The sequence below is a fragment of the Vicugna pacos genome, unplaced genomic scaffold (assembly GCF_048564905.1).
Source record: "Vicugna pacos unplaced genomic scaffold, VicPac4 scaffold_193, whole genome shotgun sequence".
Lineage (NCBI taxonomy): Eukaryota > Metazoa > Chordata > Mammalia > Artiodactyla > Camelidae > Vicugna > Vicugna pacos.
In genome coordinates, this window is record NW_027328872.1 from 120,242 (window position 1) to 134,254 (window position 14,013).

At 45.7% G+C, this 14,013-nt stretch overlaps 1 long non-coding RNA gene across 1 annotated transcript; it reads left to right on the forward strand.

The window, feature by feature from the left end:
* Nucleotides 1-1,175: 1,175 nt before the first annotated feature.
* On the forward strand, nucleotides 1,176-6,111 carry LOC140695277 (uncharacterized). Its single transcript, XR_012070967.1, has 3 exons — nucleotides 1,176-1,302; nucleotides 4,492-4,564; nucleotides 5,938-6,111. It is a non-coding gene; the product is annotated as an uncharacterized lncRNA (long non-coding RNA).
* Nucleotides 6,112-14,013: the final 7,902 nt, after the last annotated feature.

Consider the following 14,013-nt stretch of genomic DNA (forward strand, 5'->3'; position numbering starts at 1 on the left):
CGATCATGTTGGGTAAAGCACTTGAATGCAACCAAGTCTGCACCCCCATGATAGATTGCCCCCGGGGGCTTGACTCAATTGAAAGACGGTCCACATAAGCTGTGTCTTTCATGTCATTGGCGACTTTTACAGTTCCGTTCACTATCTGACTTCTAATATTTACCTAGACTGTCTTGAAAAACGGAGGCCTAATACAGATTCAAGTTCAGTCAAAGATTCCCCTCACTTACCACACTCCCTTCACCCCAGAGAGGACATAATCCCAGCATTTGCTGAATCTAGCGGAAGGCCATCGTTTCTTTGTGGGAGCTAAGTATTCAATTCCTATCTATTTCATACGAGAGTATTTGACCTTTATGGGGTTCCCTGTTGTTCACAGAGGATGAAGCTAGAGGAACTCTGATTCTAGGAGGGGCTTGCTCTTCTCTTACTGGCTTCATTGCAGCTCAGGTACTGATCCCTCAAAATGGATGCCTGAGTGGAGGGGAGGGAAGAGCAAGTGCTTGATAGCTAGGCCCAAACCTGGGAAAAGGCTTACCTGGGCTTGGTGCACTTTGATCTGAATGGCTTGGAATTGCCCCTTGGGTCGTGTGGATTATCTGACCTCTTTCAAGAACATGAGCGTTTTTATCATCTCTGCCATCTCTTCTCTTTAGACGTCAGGGATCTTGGACCCGTTCTTGGAGCAGAGAATTGAGGAACTTCCTCCAGTCCACGGTGGCCCTCCGTAGGTTTCTGCTAGTATCAGCGAGGTTCAATATGTCTCATGAATGCCTTTCGAGCCTGCTATCCTCTACAGCTGTCTCCAGGCCAGTATTCTCTATTGTAGCAGAACATCTCTCATCAATGTGTTCGCATCTCTCCTCAATCCGTGCAGCCATGTTTTCGGCCAGCTTCTCTTCGTGTCTCCCATAAAGTCGACTTCAACAGGACTGGGCAAGTCTGAAAGGACCTCGGAGCCTCTCCAGTAAGCTGAAGACAGGCAGATCTTCCACTGTCTGCCCTTTCAGGTTCTGGAAACTGACCCGTGAACTCAGGTCTTTGGGCAGCAGCAGTATCTCGAACTGACACAGCTTCCCGGACCAAAGACCTAAGCCAAGCTCCACAGAGGGCGGCAGCCCCTCCATCGCACTGATCCACCCACAGAACTCTGCCCGGTTACCTAGGATCCACCAGCCACAACAAGCCTCGCGGTACACACCAACATTCCACCTGGAATCCAACCGCTAACTGCCATCCCCAATGGCTGCTGCATCTTGTCAGTGCTGGGGGAGGGGCTGCATCCGACGAGAGGTTCCTAAGGTAAATGTGATTCTACCCACTAGCGTCCCATGGGCCTTTGTTCTTCCCTCTTTCCTTTTGTTCAGATCTGTATGCACTGTAGCAACGGAGGCAAGTGTGTCCATTTTCAGTTGAATGTTTCACACGTCTTTAAACTTTCTAACAGTTCACAGTACACAGAGACCCACTAAGGGAAACTCTTGTTCCTGTAATATGGGCACACCCGCAATACATAGCCGTCGGTTGATTTCTGCTGAAACACCCGCATTCACGGGACATCTATCCATTTGTTTCAAGGGGGCTGAAATTCCTAGGAATGATACAATCCCCAATGTGCACTTTACTGCCTGTCTCTTTTGATCTTAGTACACTTTTGCGGAGCTACTTTTCCTTGTTATAGGCTTGTGCCATTTCTTCTCGACGTAGTGTAGAATATGGCATTCATTCATCCTGTTGGAAGACTTGCAAGTCTATATCACGGACTAGGAATCCATTGGATTCCAAATCGGCATTTGGGTTAGGTCACGATATGCTCATATGAATCAATATTTACGAATATAAATGCACGCCTCTGATTTCCGAATACAGGTGTGCTGAGTACATTCAAGCCGCGATACTGGGTCGATGCGTACTGAATGATCCTTGACATCACCTTGAGTAATTTCTTTTGAATATTCATGTTACCCTACCCTTTTTGTGTTGTTTGTTTGTTTGATTCTTTCTTGGTCTGCTTCTCGTTTGCTTTGCAAACACGTCAGGCCATGCATCTCTCCGTTTGCTTCCAACAGAGAGTCATATAAGCTGACTCCCTTAAGAGAGTGCTTCCAATCCCCTATGATTTCCTGCTTCCCTCTCCCATCTTTAGGGTTTTGATGTCCTCCTTGCCTTCTTCTTGTTTCTTCTTTTCCACTCATGCTCTTCTTGCATTTCCAATAAGGGTTTTCTTCTTTCCATTTCATCTTGCTGCTTATCCCTTCAGGGGAGAATCCTCAACCTTTCTTTTAGGATAAGTTTCGAACTGCTGAATTCTTTTAAGATTTGCAGGTCTGTGGCATTCTCTAGCTCTGCTGTTATTAGAAATGGTGGTCATGTGGCATAGGCTACCCTAGATGGCAGCATTTTGCCATTCAAGCTATGGTCTATGTCCTGGCACTCCTCCCTGTCCTGCAATATTGCTGCTGAGATAGCAGCTGAAACCCCTCTGGAGGTTCTCTTGTGACTATGTTGCTTTCCTCCAGGCGCATTTTAAATCACTGGGATGCTCATGAACTTTGTTGATTTGGATCATACAGCTGCTGCTAAGTCTATTGGGATTCCACCTCTTTTGGACGCTGTGTACTTCCTGAATTCGCCTAGATGATTCTATCTTGGCTTTCAGCAAGTTTCAGTCTGATTTTTCTACACATAACTTTTCAAACATTGTTTGTTTCTTTATCTCTTGCTTTTCCATCTGGGACTCTTTCGAATTTTAGTCTTTCATGCCTTGTCTTCAACCAGGATTCAACAGCAATGTTTTCATTGGTTTGCACTTGCTTTCCTATGTGTGCTTCTGACCGAGGGATTTCTGTTCCCCTGTCTTCAAAGTCATTCACGCGTCCCTCTGCAATATCTCGTCTGCTTAGGACGGAATGTTAGCCCTGATATTTTCTCATCCACTGAGTTTTCTGATATTATTTGGCTCGTCTTTAGGCTTTCTCTTCCCCTTTTCTGGTATTCTGCCTTTTGTGATTCTGAGACACTTTTGTTCTTCAGTGTTTCCCTCACCTCCATTTTCAATACTTGCTCTGGAGAGCGTTTTGCAGTCTAGTTGTCTGAAAGCTTATCTTTAGGGCCTTCAATCTCTTTGGAACTGAAAATGGTACTTCCTTTTCCTTTTACTGTATTTCTTCATCTCTACTGGTCAGGTAATTTCAGGTATCTAATGTAGACTTCTAGGGCTTGGTTAAGTGAAAACTTTAGACACTTGGCTCTACACAATTGCATGGGATTTCTGTGAGGACAAATTTTCCTAGACATTGATGCCATGTCCTGTTCCTGTGTGTGTTGTCTGGTCTATCTCCAATTGCTGGTGTTGCCTTTGTTGTGATGAACCCCCCATACTATTTCGATTAGGATAACCTCATTTTGATTACGCTTATCTCACAAATCTGAAAGAGCACAGGACACTTCCTCTGGTGGAAATGGAGCTTCTAAAGGTTCTCAGCTCTGCATTCTACTCTCTGTTATTTTGGAGTGTTTCCAGAAGAGCAGAGTGTGAGTGCGCTTGTGCTTTGTAGTGCCACGGGAATGTCCCACTGAAACCAGTTCTTCCAAGAGCTTCTCTGTCTACAGAAACACCAGTGGAAGCATATCTATGGATGTCACACATCAGGGCCTGCTGGAATGATCCCACAGCCCGAACTTGGTGTCCTCACTGCCGAACCGTGCCGGTGCCATCCAAAATGTAGCATCCGCTTTTGAGAGATAAACTGAAGGAAATCCTTCCTCTTCTCACGCTGTGGTCTTGGACCACACTTCCTTGTCCTCTCATCCTTGTGGCACGGGTGCACGAAGCCAACCACAGAGCTGTTGCACATCCTGTGCCTCAAACCAAACCATAATCACAGCCCAGGTTATGAATGTAGCAGATCCTAAGGCTTTTCATTCTGAATTCAAACCCAAGGCCCCCTGGATCCCTCAGACCCGATGCACAATATCTCTGATTCAGCCCCACACATGCTCTATTGGCAAAATGCCAAATTGGTCTCTGGTCCTGCAGATGCACTGGGTGTGGCCATGGGACATATCGATAATTTCAACTGCGCGCGCCAGGGTGGTTGCTTGCTCATTGGGGCCACAGGTCGGTTTGCTCTCTTGATAGGACCCACCACATCCCACAACGCACTCCAGATCCCTGAGACTCAGCGTGTGCTACCATCCGTAGCCCTATCCCTCCCTGAACGCTGCCTCTGCTACCTCAAATTTGGCAGCTCGGAGCTTGGTCTCAGAATCAACTGTGGGGATATTTTGCACTGTATTCTTTGAGTTCTGTCAGCCAAGCATCTGCTGTGCACTCTTCTAACACTCAGCGCATCACCTTCAATCCCATGTCTGTTCTCCGCTTGTGGGTGTGCGTCCAAGTTAAAGAGAGTTTCACCTTTACTGCTCCATCAACAGGGCTCAGACCATGCACTGGTATCCATTCCCTGCTTTTCCTTCTCCTGCTTCCAGGTGTTCTGAGGCCTCATCCTGTCTTTGGAAGTAACAGACCTCTCTTCGGCAAGTGTCCTGTGCCAAGGGCTGGGTGAGTGGATGTTTCCATTGCTGTGTTCATGGGAGCGAGTGAGCGCAGGTTGCACTGCTTCTCTGTCAACTGGGCATCAATGAATCAACACTTTCCAGATACATTTCACAGAAATGTGATTTCTTTTTATCTCTTTGTTTCTATACAGCCGTGGTGGGAGGGATTGTCCGAAGACTCCAGTTTTGACATTGTGTTGATATCTCATTTGCAGTCTTTAAAAATTTAATAGAATTGATATAAATGTATTGGGAGTTATACGAAAATGAAGTTAGTTTCTGAAACATACTAAATCGACCTAGAAGCCAGACTTGTCAATTTCGGTAACATTTTGTCAGCTCTAAGGAAAACATAGACAGATAGAATGCAAACTAGCAGTCCGAACTGTTAAAGGGGTCATGTCAGCTCTTTACTGTTGAAGCCTCCGAAACCAACAGGAACCATGAAATAACTAATGGAAACATGAAATAACCCCCAAGCTTGGATTCCCTTGTGCATGTGGTGCCCTTTAGTCCCGATGACACCTACTGGTCAATGTTGGCATTTCAAGGTGTAACATCCCTCTCAAGGAAAATACAAGAGGAAACGAACTAAATATATACATTTAGCTTTGAATCCAAAGAACCTAGAGGCATTATAGCTATGAGAACCCTGCTGCAGCTATGCTAGGCTACTGAGAACCAGGTGTTCTTCTATCAGTGATGAGAACGCTTAATCATCCGATCATGTTGGGTAAAGCACTTGAATGCAACCAAGTCTGCACCCCCATGATAGATTGCCCCCGGGGGCTTGACTCAATTGAAAGACGGTCCACATAAGCTGTGTCTTTCATGTCATTGGCGACTTTTACAGTTCCGTTCACTATCTGACTTCTAATATTTACCTAGACTGTCTTGAAAAACGGAGGCCTAATACAGATTCAAGTTCAGTCAAAGATTCCCCTCACTTACCACACTCCCTTCACCCCAGAGAGGACATAATCCCAGCATTTGCTGAATCTAGCGGAAGGCCATCGTTTCTTTGTGGGAGCTAAGTATTCAATTCCTATCTATTTCATACGAGAGTATTTGACCTTTATGGGGTTCCCTGTTGTTCACAGAGGATGAAGCTAGAGGAACTCTGATTCTAGGAGGGGCTTGCTCTTCTCTTACTGGCTTCATTGCAGCTCAGGTACTGATCCCTCAAAATGGATGCCTGAGTGGAGGGGAGGGAAGAGCAAGTGCTTGATAGCTAGGCCCAAACCTGGGAAAAGGCTTACCTGGGCTTGGTGCACTTTGATCTGAATGGCTTGGAATTGCCCCTTGGGTCGTGTGGATTATCTGACCTCTTTCAAGAACATGAGCGTTTTTATCATCTCTGCCATCTCTTCTCTTTAGACGTCAGGGATCTTGGACCCGTTCTTGGAGCAGAGAATTGAGGAACTTCCTCCAGTCCACGGTGGCCCTCCGTAGGTTTCTGCTAGTATCAGCGAGGTTCAATATGTCTCATGAATGCCTTTCGAGCCTGCTATCCTCTACAGCTGTCTCCAGGCCAGTATTCTCTATTGTAGCAGAACATCTCTCATCAATGTGTTCGCATCTCTCCTCAATCCGTGCAGCCATGTTTTCGGCCAGCTTCTCTTCGTGTCTCCCATAAAGTCGACTTCAACAGGACTGGGCAAGTCTGAAAGGACCTCGGAGCCTCTCCAGTAAGCTGAAGACAGGCAGATCTTCCACTGTCTGCCCTTTCAGGTTCTGGAAACTGACCCGTGAACTCAGGTCTTTGGGCAGCAGCAGTATCTCGAACTGACACAGCTTCCCGGACCAAAGACCTAAGCCAAGCTCCACAGAGGGCGGCAGCCCCTCCATCGCACTGATCCACCCACAGAACTCTGCCCGGTTACCTAGGATCCACCAGCCACAACAAGCCTCGCGGTACACACCAACATTCCACCTGGAATCCAACCGCTAACTGCCATCCCCAATGGCTGCTGCATCTTGTCAGTGCTGGGGGAGGGGCTGCATCCGACGAGAGGTTCCTAAGGTAAATGTGATTCTACCCACTAGCGTCCCATGGGCCTTTGTTCTTCCCTCTTTCCTTTTGTTCAGATCTGTATGCACTGTAGCAACGGAGGCAAGTGTGTCCATTTTCAGTTGAAAGTTTCACACGTCTTTAAACTTTCTAACAGTTCACAGTACACAGAGACCCACTAAGGGAAACTCTTGTTCCTGTAATATGGGCACACCCGCAATACATAGCCGTCGGTTGATTTCTGCTGAAACACCCGCATTCACGGGACATCTATCCATTTGTTTCAAGGGGGCTGAAATTCCTAGGAATGATACAATCCCCAATGTGCACTTTACTGCCTGTCTCTTTTGATCTTAGTACACTTTTGCGGAGCTACTTTTCCTTGTTATAGGCTTGTGCCATTTCTTCTCGACGTAGTGTAGAATATGGCATTCATTCATCCTGTTGGAAGACTTGCAAGTCTATATCACGGACTAGGAATCCATTGGATTCCAAATCGGCATTTGGGTTAGGTCACGATATGCTCATATGAATCAATATTTACGAATATAAATGCACGCCTCTGATTTCCGAATACAGGTGTGCTGAGTACATTCAAGCCGCGATACTGGGTCGATGCGTACTGAATGATCCTTGACATCACCTTGAGTAATTTCTTTTGAATATTCATGTTACCCTACCCTTTTTGTGTTGTTTGTTTGTTTGATTCTTTCTTGGTCTGCTTCTCGTTTGCTTTGCAAACACGTCAGGCCATGCATCTCTCCGTTTGCTTCCAACAGAGAGTCATATAAGCTGACTCCCTTAAGAGAGTGCTTCCAATCCCCTATGATTTCCTGCTTCCCTCTCCCATCTTTAGGGTTTTGATGTCCTCCTTGCCTTCTTCTTGTTTCTTCTTTTCCACTCATGCTCTTCTTGCATTTCCAATAAGGGTTTTCTTCTTTCCATTTCATCTTGCTGCTTATCCCTTCAGGGGAGAATCCTCAACCTTTCTTTTAGGATAAGTTTCGAACTGCTGAATTCTTTTAAGATTTGCAGGTCTGTGGCATTCTCTAGCTCTGCTGTTATTAGAAATGGTGGTCATGTGGCATAGGCTACCCTAGATGGCAGCATTTTGCCATTCAAGCTATGGTCTATGTCCTGGCACTCCTCCCTGTCCTGCAATATTGCTGCTGAGATAGCAGCTGAAACCCCTCTGGAGGTTCTCTTGTGACTATGTTGCTTTCCTCCAGGCGCATTTTAAATCACTGGGATGCTCATGAACTTTGTTGATTTGGATCATACAGCTGCTGCTAAGTCTATTGGGATTCCACCTCTTTTGGACGCTGTGTACTTCCTGAATTCGCCTAGATGATTCTATCTTGGCTTTCAGCAAGTTTCAGTCTGATTTTTCTACACATAACTTTTCAAACATTGTTTGTTTCTTTATCTCTTGCTTTTCCATCTGGGACTCTTTCGAATTTTAGTCTTTCATGCCTTGTCTTCAACCAGGATTCAACAGCAATGTTTTCATTGGTTTGTACTTGCTTTCCTATGTGTGCTTCTGACCGAGGGATTTCTGTTCCCCTGTCTTCAAAGTCATTCACGCGTCCCTCTGCAATATCTCGTCTGCTTAGGACGGAATGTTAGCCCTGATATTTTCTCATCCACTGAGTTTTCTGATATTATTTGGCTCGTCTTTAGGCTTTCTCTTCCCCTTTTCTGGTATTCTGCCTTTTGTGATTCTGAGACACTTTTGTTCTTCAGTGTTTCCCTCACCTCCATTTTCAATACTTGCTCTGGAGAGCGTTTTGCAGTCTAGTTGTCTGAAAGCTTATCTTTAGGGCCTTCAATCTCTTTGGAACTGAAAATGGTACTTCCTTTTCCTTTTACTGTATTTCTTCATCTCTACTGGTCAGGTAATTTCAGGTATCTAATGTAGACTTCTAGGGCTTGGTTAAGTGAAAACTTTAGACACTTGGCTCTACACAATTGCATGGGATTTCTGTGAGGACAAATTTTCCTAGACATTGATGCCATGTCCTGTTCCTGTGTGTGTTGTCTGGTCTATCTCCAATTGCTGGTGTTGCCTTTGTTGTGATGAACCCCCCATACTATTTCGATTAGGATAACCTCATTTTGATTACGCTTATCTCACAAATCTGAAAGAGCACAGGACACTTCCTCTGGTGGAAATGGAGCTTCTAAAGGTTCTCAGCTCTGCATTCTACTCTCTGTTATTTTGGAGTGTTTCCAGAAGAGCAGAGTGTGAGTGCGCTTGTGCTTTGAAGTGCCACGGGAATGTCCCACTGAAACCAGTTCTTCCAAGAGCTTCTCTGTCTACAGAAACACCAGTGGAAGCATATCTATGGATGTCACACATCAGGGCCTGCTGGAATGATCCCACAGCCCGAACTTGGTGTCCTCACTGCCGAACCGTGCCGGTGCCATCCAAAATGTAGCATCCGCTTTTGAGAGATAAACTGAAGGAAATCCTTCCTCTTCTCACGCTGTGGTCTTGGACCACACTTCCTTGTCCTCTCATCCTTGTGGAACGGGTTCACGAAGCCAACCACAGAGCTGTTGCACATCCGGTGCCTCAAACCAAACCATAATCACAGCCCAGGTTATGAATGTAGAAGATCCTAAGGCTTTTCATTCTGAATTCAAACCCAAGGCCCCCTGGATCCCTCAGACCCGATGCACAATATCTCTGATTCAGCCCCACACATGCTCTATTGGCAAAATGCCAAATTGGTCTCTGGTCCTGCAGATGCACTGGGTGTGGCCATGGGACATATCGATAATTTCAACTGCGCGCGCCAGGGTGGTTGCTTGCTCATTGGGGCCACAGGTCGGTTTGCTCTCTTGATAGGACCCACCACATCCCACAACGCACTCCAGATCCCTGAGACTCAGCGTGTGCCACCATCCGTAGCCCTATCCCTCCCTGAACGCTGCCTCTGCTACCTCAAATTTGGCAGCTCGGAGCTTGGTCTCAGAATCAACTGTGGGGATATTTTGCACTGGATTCTTTGAGATCTGTCAGCCAAGCATCTGCTGTGCACTCTTCTAACACTCAGCGCATCACCTTCAATCCCATGTCTGTTCTCCGCTTGTGGGTGTGCGTCCAAGTTAAAGAGAGTTTCACCTTTACTGCTCCATCAACAGGGCTCAGACCATGCACTAGTATCCATTCCCTGCTTTTCCTTCTCCTGCTTCCAGGTGTTCTGAGGCCTCATTCTGTCTTTGGAAGTAACAGACCTCTCTTCGGCAAGTGTCCTGTGCCAAGGGCTGGGTGAGTGGATGTTTCCATTGCTGTGTTCATGGGAGCGAGTGAGCGCAGGTTGCACTGCTTCTCTGTCAACTGGGCATCGATGAATCAACACTTTCCAGATACATTTCACAGAAATGTGATTTCTTTTTATCTCTTTGTTTCTATACAGCCGTGGTGGGAGGGATTGTCCGAAGACTCCAGTTTTGACATTGTGTTGATATCTCATTTGCAGTCTTTAAAAATTTAATAGAATTGATATAAATGTTTTGGGAGTTATACGAAAATGAAGTTAGTTTCTGAAACATACTAAATCGACCTAGAAGCCAGACTTGTCAATTTCGGTAACATTTTGTCAGCTCTAAGGAAAACATAGACAGATAGAATGCAAACTAGCAGTCCGAACTGTTAAAGGGGTCATGTCAGCTCTTTACTGTTGAAGCCTCCGAAACCAACAGGAACCATGAAATAACTAATGGAAACATGAAATAACCCCCAAGCTTGGATTCCCTTGTGCATGTAGTGCCCTTTACTTCCGATGACACCTACTGGTCATTGTTGGCATTTCAAGGTGTAACATCCCTCTCAAGGAAAATACAAGAGGAAACGAACTAAATATATACATTTAGCTTTGAATCCAAAGAACCTAGAGGCATTATAGCTATGAGAACCCTGCTGCAGCTATGCTAGGCTACTGAGAACCAGGTGTTCTTCTATCAGTGATGAGAACGCTTAATCATCCGATCATGTTGGGTAAAGCACTTGAATGCAACCAAGTCTGCACCCCCATGATAGATTGCCCCCGGGGGCTTGACTCAATTGAAAGACGGTCCACATAAGCTGTGTCTTTCATGTCATTGGCGACTTTTACAGTTCCGTTCACTATCTGACTTCTAATATTTACCTAGACTGTCTTGAAAAACGGAGGCCTAATACAGATTCAAGTTCAGTCAAAGATTCCCCTCACTTACCACACTCCCTTCACCCCAGAGAGGACATAATCCCAGCATTTGCTGAATCTAGCGGAAGGCCATCGTTTCTTTGTGGGAGCTAAGTATTCAATTCCTATCTATTTCATACGAGAGTATTTGACCTTTATGGGGTTCCCTGTTGTTCACAGAGGATGAAGCTAGAGGAACTCTGATTCTAGGAGGGGCTTGCTCTTCTCTTACTGGCTTCATTGCAGCTCAGGTACTGATCCCTCAAAATGGATGCCTGAGTGGAGGGGAGGGAAGAGCAAGTGCTTGATAGCTAGGCCCAAACCTGGGAAAAGGCTTACCTGGGCTTGGTGCACTTTGATCTGAATGGCTTGGAATTGCCCCTTGGGTCGTGTGGATTATCTGACCTCTTTCAAGAACATGAGCGTTTTTATCATCTCTGCCATCTCTTCTCTTTAGACGTCAGGGATCTTGGACCCGTTCTTGGAGCAGAGAATTGAGGAACTTCCTCCAGTCCACGGTGGCCCTCCGTAGGTTTCTGCTAGTATCAGCGAGGTTCAATATGTCTCATGAATGCCTTTCGAGCCTGCTATCCTCTACAGCTGTCTCCAGGCCAGTATTCTCTATTGTAGCAGAACATCTCTCATCAATGTGTTCGCATCTCTCCTCAATCCGTGCAGCCATGTTTTCGGCCAGCTTCTCTTCGTGTCTCCCATAAAGTCGACTTCAACAGGACTGGGCAAGTCTGAAAGGACCTCGGAGCCTCTCCAGTAAGCTGAAGACAGGCAGATCTTCCACTGTCTGCCCTTTCAGGTTCTGGAAACTGACCCGTGAACTCAGGTCTTTGGGCAGCAGCAGTATCTCGAACTGACACAGCTTCCCGGACCAAAGACCTAAGCCAAGCTCCACAGAGGGCGGCAGCCCCTCCATCGCACTGATCCACCCACAGAACTCTGCCCGGTTACCTAGGATCCACCAGCCACAACAAGCCTCGCGGTACACACCAACATTCCACCTGGAATCCAACCGCTAACTGCCATCCCCAATGGCTGCTGCATCTTGTCAGTGCTGGGGGAGGGGCTGCATCCGACGAGAGGTTCCTAAGGTAAATGTGATTCTACCCACTAGCGTCCCATGGGCCTTTGTTCTTCCCTCTTTCCTTTTGTTCAGATCTGTATGCACTGTAGCAACGGAGGCAAGTGTGTCCATTTTCAGTTGAATGTTTCACACGTCTTTAAACTTTCTAACAGTTCACAGTACACAGAGACCCACTAAGGGAAACTCTTGTTCCTGTAATATGGGCACACCCGCAATACATAGCCGTCGGTTGATTTCTGCTGAAACACCCGCATTCACGGGATATCTATCCATTTGTTTCAAGGGGGCTGAAATTCCTAGGAATGATACAATCCCCAGTGTACACTTTACTGCCTGTCTCTTTTGATCTTAGAACAGTTTTGTGGAGCTACTTTTCCTTGTTATAGGCTTGTGCCATTTCTTCTCGACGTAGTGTAGAATATGGCATTCATTCATCCTGTTGGAAGACTTGCAAGTCTATATCACGGACTAGGAATCCATTGGATTCCAAATCGGCATTTGGGTTAGGTCACGATATGCTCATATGAATCAATATTTACGAATATAAATGCACGCCTCTGATTTCCGAATACAGGTGTGCTGAGTACATTCAAGCCGCGATACTGGGTCGATGCGTACTGAATGATCCTTGACATCACCTTGAGTAATTTCTTTTGAATATTCATGTTACCCTACCCTTTTTGTGTTGTTTGTTTGTTTGATTCTTTCTTGGTCTGCTTCTCGTTTGCTTTGCAAACACGTCAGGCCATGCATCTCTCCGTTTGCTTCCAACAGAGAGTCATATAAGCTGACTCCCTTAAGAGAGTGCTTCCAATCCCCTATGATTTCCTGCTTCCCTCTCCCATCTTTAGGGTTTTGATGTCCTCCTTGCCTTCTTCTTGTTTCTTCTTTTCCACTCATGCTCTTCTTGCATTTCCAATAAGGGTTTTCTTCTTTCCATTTCATCTTGCTGCTTATCCCTTCAGGGGAGAATCCTCAACCTTTCTTTTAGGATAAGTTTCGAACTGCTGAATTCTTTTAAGATTTGCAGGTCTGTGGCATTCTCTAGCTCTGCTGTTATTAGAAATGGTGGTCATGTGGCATAGGCTACCCTAGATGGCAGCATTTTGCCATTCAAGCTATGGTCTATGTCCTGGCACTCCTCCCTGTCCTGCAATATTGCTGCTGAGATAGCAGCTGAAACCCCTCTGGAGGTTCTCTTGTGACTATGTTGCTTTCCTCCAGGCGCATTTTAAATCACTGGGATGCTCATGAACTTTGTTGATTTGGATCATACAGCTGCTGCTAAGTCTATTGGGATTCCACCTCTTTTGGACGCTGTGTACTTCCTGAATTCGCCTAGATGATTCTATCTTGGCTTTCAGCAAGTTTCAGTCTGATTTTTCTACACATAACTTTTCAAACATTGTTTGTTTCTTTATCTCTTGCTTTTCCATCTGGGACTCTTTCGAATTTTAGTCTTTCATGCCTTGTCTTCAACCAGGATTCAACAGCAATGTTTTCATTGGTTTGTACTTGCTTTCCTATGTGTGCTTCTGACCGAGGGATTTCTGTTCCCCTGTCTTCAAAGTCATTCACGCGTCCCTCTGCAATATCTCGTCTGCTTAGGACGGAATGTTAGCCCTGATATTTTCTCATCCACTGAGTTTTCTGATATTATTTGGCTCGTCTTTAGGCTTTCTCTTCCCCTTTTCTGGTATTCTGCCTTTTGTGATTCTGAGACACTGTTGTTCTTCAGTGTTTCCCTCACCTCCATTTTCAATACTTGCTCTGGAGAGCGTTTTGCAGTCTAGTTGTCTGAAAGCTTATCTTTAGGGCCTTCAATCTCTTTGGAACTGAAAATGGTACTTCCTTTTCCTTTTACTGTATTTCTTCATCTCTACTGGTCAGGTAATTTCAGGTATCTAATGTAGACTTCTAGGGCTTGGTTAAGTGAAAACTTTAGACACTTGGCTCTACACAATTGCATGGGATTTCTGTGAGGACAAATTTTCCTAGACATTGATGCCATGTCCTGTTCCTGTGTGTGTTGCCTGGTCTATCTCCAATTGCTGGTGTTGCCTTTGTTGTGATGAACCCCCCATACTATTTCGATTAGGATAACCTCATTTTGATTACGCTTATCTCACAAATCTGAAAGAGCACAGGACACTTCC